The sequence below is a fragment of the Carassius auratus genome, unplaced genomic scaffold (assembly GCF_003368295.1).
Source record: "Carassius auratus strain Wakin unplaced genomic scaffold, ASM336829v1 scaf_tig00215191, whole genome shotgun sequence".
NCBI lineage: Eukaryota > Metazoa > Chordata > Actinopteri > Cypriniformes > Cyprinidae > Carassius > Carassius auratus.
The window spans coordinates 105,252-118,495 of NW_020527975.1; the positions used below are offsets into that span (position 1 = coordinate 105,252).

Genomic DNA, 13,244 nt, shown 5'->3' on the forward strand with positions numbered 1-13,244 from the left:
AACTCTTGAAAATATTTGTCTTAGTTTGTCATCATCTAATAATAAAATAAGCAGTAAATCGGTTCTGTCTTAACCAATGAAAACGAAAACTATAACACCTTAAAAATTACTTGAAAAACCATAATGATTAGGTGTACTCACATGCATGAGACATAATGTAATACTTTATGGAGCACTTGCAACTAGATTTTAAAGGATTTCACCTTTTCATAACATTGCAATCTTTTTTTTTTTTTTGCTATATTTTAGTGCTTAATTTTGTGCGTGTGCCGTGGGATTTTTTTACTTATCAAAAATTTTGCCACAGCAGAAAAAAGAAACACTTCTATAAACAACACTTTTCATGATTAGTTCATCTTGGCAGCTGTTATAGTAAAAACGAGAGAACAGTGTGCATTTACGTAGCAGACAAGGCCCTTCTAACTACACATTCAAATCAAAATTAAAGGTGGAAAATTAACATATATATCTAAATTATGATAATTTTGTATTAACAAATCCTAAGAATTATATTTGAATATAAGACTATAAATGTAGCCTTCCACAGGAAACATTATAAAATAATAATAAAAAATCATTACCTTTAAGCAACTAACAAACTCACAATGATATCACAGTATTCTTTCTAGCATGGCGTGACATTATCCAGATGTAGACAGAAATCTGGGCACATATTCACAAAACATTTTAAGGCTTAAGTAGCTCATAATTTACCAATTTAGGAGAAAATCTTAAAAATTATGCAGGTGTCCTTCTCCTAGAACTCCAAAATTTTTGCTCAGAGTATTTCACAAAGCTTTTTAGCTCTAAACTAGCTCCTAAATCTGTGATTTGTTAGGAGTAATGAAGAGGACTCCTAAGTAACTAAAACCAATCCACAAACTATCCTAAAATGGCTGTTGCTGGCAATCTGCCTCGGACATAAACGTTTTAGAAACATTTGACAATAATGTGCCTTTAAAAAGGTATCACCTTTATAAGGTCCATGCACTCTGTCCAAGGAAGGTATCCTGTGCTGGCTGAGGGTTTCTTGCATGTTCAGTCTTATCAGCTCGCAAAGTTATTCAATTTAAATTCAATTCTAATCTGACTTCATTTTATTATGACCTCGAATTTAGGTTGAAAGGCAAATTGTTTGTTTGCTGTCTCTAATTATTACTATGATTCTGACAATTGATTATTCTAGTTAACTCTTTACTTTATATTTACTCATTTATTAAGAATCTATGTTGCACAAGGTGCCTCACATCGGCCGTTTTACCTGTGTCTCGTGATTACAAACTTGCCAGTCTGAACATTAGTCAGAGGTTATGACTAATACTATTTAATAGGTCACCTATGCTTACCATTATTTGAGTATTAGATCTATTTAATGTTAGCCCCCTATTTGTCGGTCACTACGAGTTATGTCGAACGACACAAGGGGCGGTCACACTAGCCTTTGAATGTGCGAAATGATTTCGGACGCCGCTGCGAATATGGGCAGGAGCAAGATATAATGGTTTCCCCTCAGTTATCACAACATGGATTAATCTGTGCTTTTACTGTGTCTTTTGCGACTGCGTCTTAAGCGTCTTATTATATTGTCAAGTCAAGTCACCTTTATTTATATAGCGCTTTAAACAAAATACATTGTGTCAAAGCAACTGAACAACATTCATTAGGAAAACAGTGTGTCAATAATGCAAACACGATAGTTAAAGGCAGTTCATCATTGAATTCAGTGATGTCATCTCTGTTCAGTTAAATAGTGTCTGTGCATTTATTTGCAATCAAGTCAACGTTATCGCTGTAGATGAAGTGACCCCAACTAAGCAAACCAGAGGCGACAGCGGCAAGGAACCAAAACTCAGTTTCTCTGGGAAAAGGAGTTTTTGGCTGCTTCTGAACAAAGAGCACGCGAGGAAAAACTACACGCAGGGATTCGCCGGATTAAAAATGAATAATATTCATAATACAAGTTATGGATTACCAGCGTCACCGTGGAGAGGTCAGGACGCGCATCTGGTAAGCGTATACGCGTGCTACTCGCTTTCATACATTTGATTCTTTATTCTGAGGCCTGGAAGCTCCACTAGCAATAAGCTAATATGTTTATTTTCATAACTGTGCAGTGTTCGACCGCATCTCAGTGAATGTACAGTAAACAGTACAGTACTGGGGGAATAAACATAAATTAGTTTGTTGACGCTCCAAAGTTCGCGTAGAAGCTTCGGGGAGCGTGTTTACGCTGAATCAGAACCAAAACAAACAGACACGCTGATAAAACATCAAAATATTATATATGAATGAGACAGGCGAGGTCTCCCAATCTTTACACGATGCAGAATAGACATAAATGAAATGATATGAAGCTGGAGATTGTGGATTCTATTTTAGATTGTGATAGACCAGATATTTTTTATAATTTTATGCATGTTGCTATTGTGTAATTTGACTTATTCTCTTTCAAAGACTGTTCAGAAAACCCACACACAAAAAAAGCACATTGTATTGAGATGGTTCATCATATGTGAAACAACATAAATAATACTATTTGTCACAAACAGCAGCTTTTTATGTAACTTCTGAGTGTTTTCTGTAAAATAATATACAGATATCACATTATTCCATACTGCAAGTGTGCAAAAGATGACTTCATACTTATTTAGACTAAAATTGTATACAAAAATAGTATTATTCCTTCCTTCAGTTGGAATGGAATAACTTTTGCATAGATTAGGATAGAAAGAAATTTCTGTTTTCCTCTAATAGCTGACAAGTGGAACAAGCACAAGACATTGGTCTGATGTTGCCAGCCCCTTCAATGCCTGAGTTATACCATTTCAAACTTCAGTTTACACAAATAAAATAAAAAAGCGCCTTGTTTTTTTCCCTATTTATTATAACACAGACAGCATATATTGTCATTTTTATCAATTTCAACAGTGTTTTATGTAATTTCAAAGGGTTTCCTTTGAAATTATACCAAACTTTCTGAGCTTACACTGTAGCATTAGTATAAGCAGGCATTCAAAATTAGGTAGGAAAATGAAAAACGGAAATCCCCAAAATAGCATTTGTGCTTAAGAGGTTTTTAAGAAACAACAGGTGGCACAGATACGGCAATCACGACAAGACTAGGATAACAAGGGGGGCGGGACAGGGGAACGAGACAACACAAGCACATGGCCCAAAGACAAGGCCATGTGCTTGTACACAAAACACGGGTCTGTCATGATCCTGCCTCAAGACTAGAGAAAAGTCAGGACATGAAGGCAGAACCATGACAGCCAGGTTAAGGAGAAGGGTCTTTAATCTAGATTTAAACTGCAAGAGTGTGTCTGCCTCCTGAACAATGTTAAGTAGGTTATTCCAGAGTTTAGGTGCCAAATAGGAAAAGGATCTGCCGCCCGCAGTTGATTTTGATATTCTAGGTATTATAAAATTGCCTGAGTTTTGAGAACGTAGCGTACGTAGAGGATTATAATGTAAAAGGAGCTCATTCAAATACTGAGGTGCTAAACCATTCAGGGCTTTATAAGTAATAAGCAATATTTTAAAATCTATACGATGTTTGATAGGGAGCCAGTGCAGTGTTGACAGGACCAGGCTATTATGGTCATAATTCCTGGTTCTAGTAAGAACCCTTGCTGCTGCATTTTGGACTAGCTGTAGTTTGTTTACTAAGCGTGCAGAACAACCACCCAATAAAGCATTACAGTAATCTAACCTTAAGGTCATAAATGCATGGTGTGTGTGACCATGGCAACGATGCAATCGCGTCTCTCCTTTCTTAAAGGGAAAGGAGCAGACCCCTCTGTCACTACCCGTTACGGTTTCTCTGCCACAGGCAGAGGACTGCCGGCTAGTGCTCTGGGAGATTTGAAGGTGACAGTGAGAGCTTCTCCGCCGGGCCACGCCCTACGGACCTCTTACCCCTTCCGCATTGTTTGTCCTGTGCAGCTGCTGGGTGATTTTGCTTGGCTGTCTTATGGCAGTCCCAACGGGTCATTCAGTTTGCCGCCGGGGATCAGATGTCGACTGCAGCATCGGGATGGGCTAATGACCTCTGTGGATGAAGATTCGGTGGGGATGCCCCCCTCGGGTGCTGTGAGCATCAGGATGGAGGTGAATGCACCGCCCAGCCCTGAGTGCTCATGGCTGTTTGATTGGTTCTCTGTGTAGAGCGCAGCTCACAACCGCGTTTTGCTCTGGTTCCTTTCTTCTCGGATGTGCATGGGGAAGAGATGTAGTCATGGATAGCCTGTTTTTACTGCCAGAAGCAGCTCGTTGCGTTCCTCCGTCCTCACTTCCCTCTATGACAGGGAAGCTAGGGGTGCGTCAACATTCCCCAGCAGGAGAGTGTGATTGCGGTGCACTTGTGTCCGCAAAACGCCGCCACTGGGAGGAATAGTCTGTGTCTCTCCCCCAAGGCCTGTAAGTTGTTGTCCACTCTCGCCGCCAAGGCTTACAGTGTTGCGGGCCAAGCTGCCTCTGCCCTGCATGTGATGGCTATCCTGCAAACTCACCAAGCCAAGGCTTTAACAAATGCATGAGGGTAGAACCAACACGAGATTGATGCAGGAGCTGCGCACAGCGACTGACCTCACCCTTCTGGGTGACAGAATTCACGACGCAGTCCCTCGGGAAGGCGATGTCCACTCTGGAGTCCAGTAGTGCCGTTTCTGGTTCAGCCTGGTCGGTATGAGAGACGTTGACAAAGTGCACTTTTCGACACTCCCTTCTCCCAGGCTGTCCTGTGTGGTGACGCTGTCAGGGGCTGTGCCCAGCAGTTCCTGACAGAACAACATCAGACTGAGGCAATACAGCACATCTTGCCACGATGTGATCCTCCGGTTGCCACCATTCCATCGTGGGCAGTGTCTCAGCCTGCTTGTCGCCGTGGGTGCCCCCCTGCATCCTCCACACCAGCTCCGTCCCATGCTTAGAGTTCTTCAAGGCCGGCACGTCACGCCCCACGCAAGAGAGCGGCGCCCCCCATGTCACTTCTGAATGCAAAGTTCTCTAGAAAGATGACTAAGCATCTCCTCTCTTAGGGGTTGGGCACCATTTGGCACCCGCGTCCAGATCTTTGGATCCTCCACGTGTGGCTTCTGTAAGGGACGTGGCAGACCTAAGTTATCTGCCACCGGCGGTGGTAGACACTATCAATCAGGCTAGAGCCTCCTCTACGAGGCAGGCCTATGCTCTGAAGTGGAGTCTGTTCACAAATTGGTGTTCTTCACACCGAGAAGACCCCCAGAAATGCTCGGTCAGAGTTGTGCTTCTTCCTGCAAGAAAGGTTGGAGTGTAGGCTGTCACCCTCCACCCTGGTAGTGTATGTGACGGTCCCTGGGGAGGCATGATCTGATTGTTAGGTTCCTGAGGGGTGCCAGAAGGTTAAATCCTCCTAGTACATCCCTGGTTCCCTCCTGGGACCTCTCTATTGTTCTGGCGGGACTTCAGAGGGGTTCCTTTGAGCCACTGGATTCAGTCGAGCTTAAATTCCTGTCTCTCAAGACAGCACTCCTGGTCGCGCTCACTTCCATCAGAGGGTCGGGGACCTCCAAGCATTTTCCGTAAGTGAAGAGTGCCTTGTGTTCAGGCTGGCCTACTCTCACGTTGTCCTGAGACCCCGGCCTGGATACATGCCCAAGGTTCCCACCACTCCCTTCTGAGACAAGGTGGTGCACCTGCAAGCGCTGGCCCACAGAGGAAGCAGGTCCAGCATTGGCATTGCTGTGTCCCGTAAGAGCGCTTTGCATATACTTGGAACCCACCCAGAGCTTCAGAAGCTCTGAGCAGCTCCTGGTCTGCTTTGCAGGTCAGCAGAAGGGGAAGGCTGTCTCCAAGAAGAGGTTGGCCCAATGGATAGTGGATGCCATCACCTTGGAGTACCGTTCCCAAGTCAACCGTATGGAGTGTGGCCTCCTCCTATGCACTGGCTCATGGTGCCTCTCTGGCAGACATTTGTCGCGGCTGGGCAACACTGAACACCTTCGCGAAGTTCTACAACCTTTCTGTAGAGCCAGTTTCTTCCCGTGTGTTGGGTAACAGGTAATTGGCAGGAAGGGCTGGCTGGGTGTCACGCTTGCTGCGCCATTACCCCTAACTTCTCCCAGTAGAGTTCCCCAGTTGGGGTATCCTGGTTGAGCATCCTCCAGCACGGCGGTCAAACTTGCCGGAGCAGTTTGTCGCCAGGCCCAGTACTGGTGTTAGCATGCCCAGAGCTCCGGTCAGGTTCTGTACTGGGCTAGGTGTCCATATGGCTTGATTCCCTACAGGTAATCCCATATGTGTCTTCTTTCACGGTAAGGTTTCCCTCTTGGCAAACGCGTGTCTTCCCTTGACAGACCTGTTCTGTCAGTCTCTTCTGGCAGCTGTTCCATCCCTACTCTAAGGTAGGACCTTCCTCAGAGACCCTTTCCATATGTAGTACTGCCCCCTGGTCAGTCCATATCAGTATCTCCACATGTCACCTCCCTACAGGTAGGATGTGGTCTCCGTAGCGGCCTGTTCCTAGGCTCGCTTCCCTATTGTCTTCCCAAGCTGAAAGAACAAATAGGGAAGATTTGAAGCAATCTTTCACCGAAGGTTGAAATCCCTTCCACTGACTTTGTGTGGGCGGAACAACAGCGTTGCCTTCTCGAGCAGCGATGTACTCACCCTTTGGCCCCTTGGTACCAAGGTCAGTGAATTTGCGCTGGGCCTTGGGGAGGTTACGACCTTAAGTGTAGCTTTTGGGGCATGCCACAGCTTGCCGACAATTTCAGTGCCACAGGGTTGTGACGTGTTCAGGTTGTGGCGTTTTCCATAGGACCCCATATGTCATTCGACATAACTCGTAGTGACCGACAGAAAGGGAATGTATTGGTTACATATGTAACCCTCGTTCCCTGATGGAGGGAACGGAGACGTTATGTCCCCATGCCACAACCTTGAACCGTTCGCTGTTGCCGGGACACATTCTCGGCTCCTCAGGCTAAAACCTACTGAGTGGATGCACCTGTCGCACTTTATATCTGTTGGGACGGGGAGTGGCTCAGCTATGTTAAATCCACTAGCCAATTTTCACTGCCGTTCCCCATCAGGGAACAAGGGTTGCATATATAACTGAGACGGTACCCATGTGCAACTTAGTTAAAGCTCAAAACAATAATCAGCGGTTATGCTATAATTATTTGTCTAGCCCCCAACAGTTATATAAGTACATAAAACTTAACTAAAGTTAAGACAAAAATCTGCAGTTATGCTAATTATATATTTTGATTGTAATTTTATCTAGCCCCCGATAGTTAAATTAACTAGATACAACTTGAATAAAGCTCAAACAATAGTCAGTGGTTATGCTAGTACTATTTTTCTAGCCTCCAATAGTTAATATAACTACGTACAACTTAATTAAAGATGAGACAATAACTAGCAGTTATGCCCAGTACTATGACTAGCCCCCCAAAGTTAACACAACTAAGTACAACTTAACTAAAGTCAAGTAGTTAGTCAGAAATTTAGAATCTCAACTGATGTACCCATGCTCCATCTAACCTGAGATCTAGTATGCACTTAACCCTGGACACAGATTTGCCAAAACATACGCATTCAGTTAATCTACATGAGCATTTCAAGAATAAGTCAGAATAAATCAAATGTAACAATTTATTATCAGTCAGGTAAATATGTATTATGCCAGTGGTTTTCAACCTGTGGTCTGCGGCCCCTAGCGGGTCACGGTGGTATTGCAGATGGGCCACCAATTACTATTAAAATAAATAATAATATTGTTAATATATGTAAAAGTGTCATAACATAATAACACAATTTTAAATATATTGTAATTAAATAACAAAAAATAAATATTAAACTGTAACTAGGAATAAACCACCAATTTATATTTTTGCTGCATATGCTACAAAACAACAAATTCAAACATGCATAAATGCTGTCAACATGTTCCCTCCTGACTGCTTGCTCCGCTGACTGTCTACCCGCTGCCAAGCTCTGCCTGGATCTGATTTTGCTGAGCAGTGTCAGCCCGAGTTATTTTCTGTTCATTGCCTGTTCATTCTAGGGCTGTGCGATTAATAGAAATCATCGTAAACGATCATCACGATTTGAGCGTGCACGATTTCTAAATGGCTTTATAGCACGATTTTCCGCGGCCCTGACCTCCCGCAGTATGCACCTTTTTTCCGAGCCCATGTTAACGGATCAGACTGTTCACCAGTGTTGTCAGACGTACGATAATTATTACAATAATTTGTACCTCTTTATGATCAATAATGAAAAAAAATCCCGTAATGTACGATAATTTCAGAATTTAATGAAAATGTAAATGATGGTAGTTGAAGTCATAGGGCTTCTTTTCTCATACACAAAATCGACTCATTACAGACACTCTAAATGCGTTCGTGTGCACCTGAGGGTGTGTTAAGAATGCAGGAGAGTGTCCTGCTTTAAAGCCAATGAGCACTGTTGCGGTCCATGACAGCAATAACCCCTTCAACATCTGGCAACACCAGGGCCGGCGCTCCGCACACGCACATCACGCACTGCGCGTGGGGCACCAAGTGCCTGGGGGGGCACCAAAAAATCTAGAGTTGGGGTACTCGAACTTGGACTCGGACTCGAGTCCGGACTCGAGTCCAATTTTGAATGAACTCGGACTTGTCACGCACTCGGGTGAATTTGTACTCGGACTTGACATGGACTTGAACATTTTGGACTCGGAAAATATTCCGAGTACAGTCGAGTCCACGTCATGTGTAACAATAAAACCAGCATAAAATTGAAATGATAAATTAATGAATGTCTCCCCTTCTGTCATTTTACTGCACCACACCGGCAGGCAGAAGTCTCCTGCTTGCAGACGAAACACACGCACCACTCACTGGATATCAGTGTGGATTAGTGATGGGAAGTTCGATTCTTTTCCGGACGGTTTGATTCAATAAACCGGTTGAAAAAAAAACAGTTCACCGGATACATAATCCATTGCGATGTATTTGTTATTAAATGAACTTACGTTTCGTCAGATTGCCCTTCATTCAAGCCCTCGGTTTACCCGCACTCATTACATTAGCACAAAATCAGTTCAGAATCAATCACCAAAAGAATCAGTTCGGTTCAGACGCGCTGTGAGTCATTCGGCTTCATGCTGAATCACGCATGCGCAGTTTCATCAGCTCCTCGGTTCTCGAATCGGACGCGTCCGAAAGAAACGGTTTTCGGTTCAGTTTATTGATGATCTGAAAACTGATACAACCGGTTCTTGACTCGAGAACGAGAATCGCTCAAAACCCGGGTAGGAAAATCTGACAGGGTAGGATAAAATGTCAGGACACCGGCACATGCTGCAGTTCAGTATCATCAGCTGCTCTACTCGTGTTCTGTTTACTACAAACTCACAGTTTGTGAATCTGTCATCATTAACTATAAATACAGTACAGATATTTCATAAATCATCCCTTATTCATATTAAACATGGAGTCTTTAGAGTCTTAATTATTGTCCAACTTCCCTGAAAACCCCTTTGGCCCATACATAATCTACAATATACAGATTAGAAACATGAAGCCCCTATCTTAAAAAAAAAAAAAAAAACATATATATATATATATATATATATATATATATATATATATATATATATATATATATATATATATATATATATATATATATATATATATATACATATTTTTTTTTATAGTTTATCACACTTTCCGATGTTTAACAAAATACTTGAAAAATTACACGCATGCGCAGTATCATCAGTTCATCGGTTCTCAAATCGGACGCCTCCGAAAGAAACGGTTTTCGGTTCAGTTTACTGGTGACAGCAGCAGCAATCAACGGATGCTGCACAGCTCAGCATTGCAGGATTTGCAAGACCAGAACTGACCAAACAAGCAATGCAACTTTATGATGCAAGTTCTCCAAGACAACAAGAAATTCATAATGTCATCATTAAGGATCTCCTCATTGGCTGCACTTTACCTCTGTCAAATGTGGGGGAGAGGCATTAAATAACTGAAATGTCATCTTTAACTGGAGGACAGTATAGTGTGATACAATAATAAAATAGGTTCATTTGTATTTCCATGCACTTGTAATACAATAAAACCTTTGAAAACTTTTTTGATAGGAAATTAGTTGTGTTGACATAAAATAAAAATGTTCAATGGCAATGACTAGATGTAACAGTGGTATTTTTTTATTACATTTTTATATTGCCATTGGTTTAATGGGTTGAAAGGTTAAAATATTAATATAATGTAAAAATGTACAATTCCAATTCATAATCTTTTTTAAATTAATTACTTTCTGGACTCGGGCGGACTCGACTCGGACTCTGCCTTTAAGAACTCGGACTTGAGTCCAACTCGGCCCCTTTTGGACTCGGACTCGGACTTGAACTCGATGTTTGTGGATTTGGTCTTGACTCGTACTCGACAAAGGTGGACTCGGACCCAACTCTAAAAAAATCTGGGTCGTGAAAAAAAATCATCACAATAGGCTACTATTATAAATAACAAATAAAATATTTCTAAAAGCATGTTAATATACAAAAGCAATACAAAAGTAATATAGGCCTAAACCACATTAGTCGAGAAAAAGGTGAATCTCTGTGCCAGTCTCCCTCTGGTGCCCCCCCTTCCCCACCTCCCAGTGGTCTGTTCGATTATGCCTCAATCAATGTCAAATTTGGCAGACACCGACCTCAGACATGGCCTCGAAAAGGCACTAAGAGTCAGGGGTGGAAAAAAGAAGAGACAGCGGGATGATGCTCGCGCGTCGCTTGCAGGTAAGACAATGTTTTAAATAAAAATGTTAGTTTTAAAAGAATGGCGTTAGGTAACAACGTTATTTTTTCAGTAACGCGGTAATCTAACTAATTACTTTTCCCATCGTTACAACGCCGTTAACGTTAATGAACGTTAAATGCGGTGCGTTACTATGCATTGATTTAATAAACTATGCAATCCGAATGGACCCCTGGCTCACACAGCGAGTGAGCAGGTGGGTTAATGACGAGATAAGCGGTTGTGATTGGCTAAGGGTGTACTCACACTATCCAGTTTGAACCATGCCCGAGTGCATTTGACCACCAAAGTGCGGTTCGTTTGACTAGTGTGAGTGCTCCGAACTGTGCCCGGGCACGGCTCAATTAGCCGGCCCTGGCCCACTTGGAAGAGGTGGGCCAGGGCACGGTTCAGTTGAACTTGGGTGCGGTTCGCATGCAGTGTGAGCGCTAACCGTGCTGGAGCACGGAAAAGGACGCGTTGCGTCACGGTTTTGCGATGCTCCAAAACCAACATGGCAGGGAAGGGGTCGCTTTGGTCTACGGCAGAGGTGCAAAACGCATAAAAACTAAAAACTGCAAAGTCCTTGCTGCACTTCAGCTCGTACCTTGCAAACATCCTCATACGAGCAGCACGATTCCGTGAAAATTTTCGCGCCACTAAGGCGACACATCTGTTTAACAACAGGCTGTGAGAGGGCTGTGGACCAAGCGACACAAAATTATCCACAAAGAAAACAGAGCGATGCACTCCATTGTGTTCAGAGAGCGCCGCTCTTCCTGTTTATCCCGAAACCGTCGCACCATAATGACGTAAGCGTGCTCCGGCACGAATGCTGAAACCCTATATGTGAGTGCAGGCCAGAGGGGGAGTGGGGAGGGGGGACAATCGTACTCGGGTCCGGTTCATGGCAACCGTGCCTAGTGTGAGTACACCCTAAGGCAGATTCATGTGTTTCATGGTAGCCAATCAGACATGCCGGCACACGCGGCTTCGCCAGCGGCGCCAAACGCACACACACACACACACACACGCAACAGCTACACAGAGATTCGCAGCAGAGATGTCGAGTCAGGAGCAATCCGATGAAAAGTTGGCATTTTCAAGGTGAAGATATAAGCACTACTTCAAATTCATTGTGGTCAAAGGCAAGAACGTGCATGTAATGTGTACATGCAATGTGTGACACGAATCTACAAAGCTAGTGGCCAAAAACACCTGAAGTGCAGAATAAAACTCTTGCTGTCTGTTGACGTGCAATAAATATTGAAAGTTATGTACCTGTCTGTTCTACTCATTTCAACTGACTTGTGAAAACTGCAAAAAAAAAAAAAAAAAAAACTCTCTGACATGTAGCTACTTTTTTTTCCTTTTTTTCTTTTTACAGTAATGCAAATAGTTACTTTCCCTGGTAACGAGTTACTTTTATTAAAGAGTAATTCAGTTACTAACTTACTTTTTGGAACAAGTAGTGAGTAACTATAACTAATTACTTTTTTAAAGTAACGTCCCCAACACTGCTGATAGCTGATTTTGCAGCTAGGAAATGTAGGCGTGTGCCTCTGTAGTGCCTCTGACAACTGATGGTAGTGAAAATGTTTCATATAGTTCTATAGAATAGCAGAATGGTCTCTTTATAGAGATGTAGTCCCTCTGTTGAGTAACTTCTACTGTGCAGTTATGCAAGGTTATTTGCAGTTTAAAATGTGCACTTTAAAATTCATACTTCATAAAATTCATACACTTATACAGTTATTTGCACTAAATTTTAACTTTTAACTTTGTGTTTACATTGTTCAGTTCCAATTATTCATTTGCAGCAGTTATTTTGGAAGTAAAGAGAACCTAACTAAGAAATTCTGAATGGTAGTTATTTCTTTGGTTGGTTGGTGGGTGGGTGGTTGGTTGGGGAGGGGAGGGGGGAGGGGCACCGCCAAGCATTTGTGCTTAGGGCACCCAAATGGCTAGCGCCAGGCCTGGGCAACACGCAGGATTCCGATGACAGCGGCTAAGATGTGGAGTTAACTGAACCACACAGCAACAGCTAAATTCCTTCTTCGTTGGACATGACAAAGCAAGTGTTCAAAATAATTTTTATATGTTTTAATATGCGCCACAAAGGAAATCTGCGTGCGAACAGAGAGATTCGCGCTCGTGCATTATTTGAATGTGCTTTCACGTTATAATAACGTGCTCTTGCTGCTGCTTCTGCACCGCAGACACATACTGCAAACGGAGTAGGCTACGTGTGAACCTGTATAATGTATAATAAAAATATATTTCAACACCTGAGGCACCGCTGCAATTAATGAGCTCTATGAACAATGCATGGCAAAAAAGAATAAAAGTCCTTGGACACTGGATCTGGATTTATTTATTTATATTTTTTTGCCATAAGTCTATACATTTTGTTACACCTTTACTACTGTGATTATTTTGACTTATGTCTGTTCCACAGAT

At 42.6% G+C, this 13,244-nt stretch overlaps 1 protein-coding gene across 2 annotated transcripts in view; it reads right to left on the minus strand.

The window, feature by feature from the left end:
• lrp2b (low density lipoprotein receptor-related protein 2b) overlaps positions 1 to 13,244 on the minus strand; it is a 104,773-nt gene that overhangs the window by 83,122 nt on the left and 8,407 nt on the right. The gene's annotated exons all lie outside the window — the stretch shown is intronic.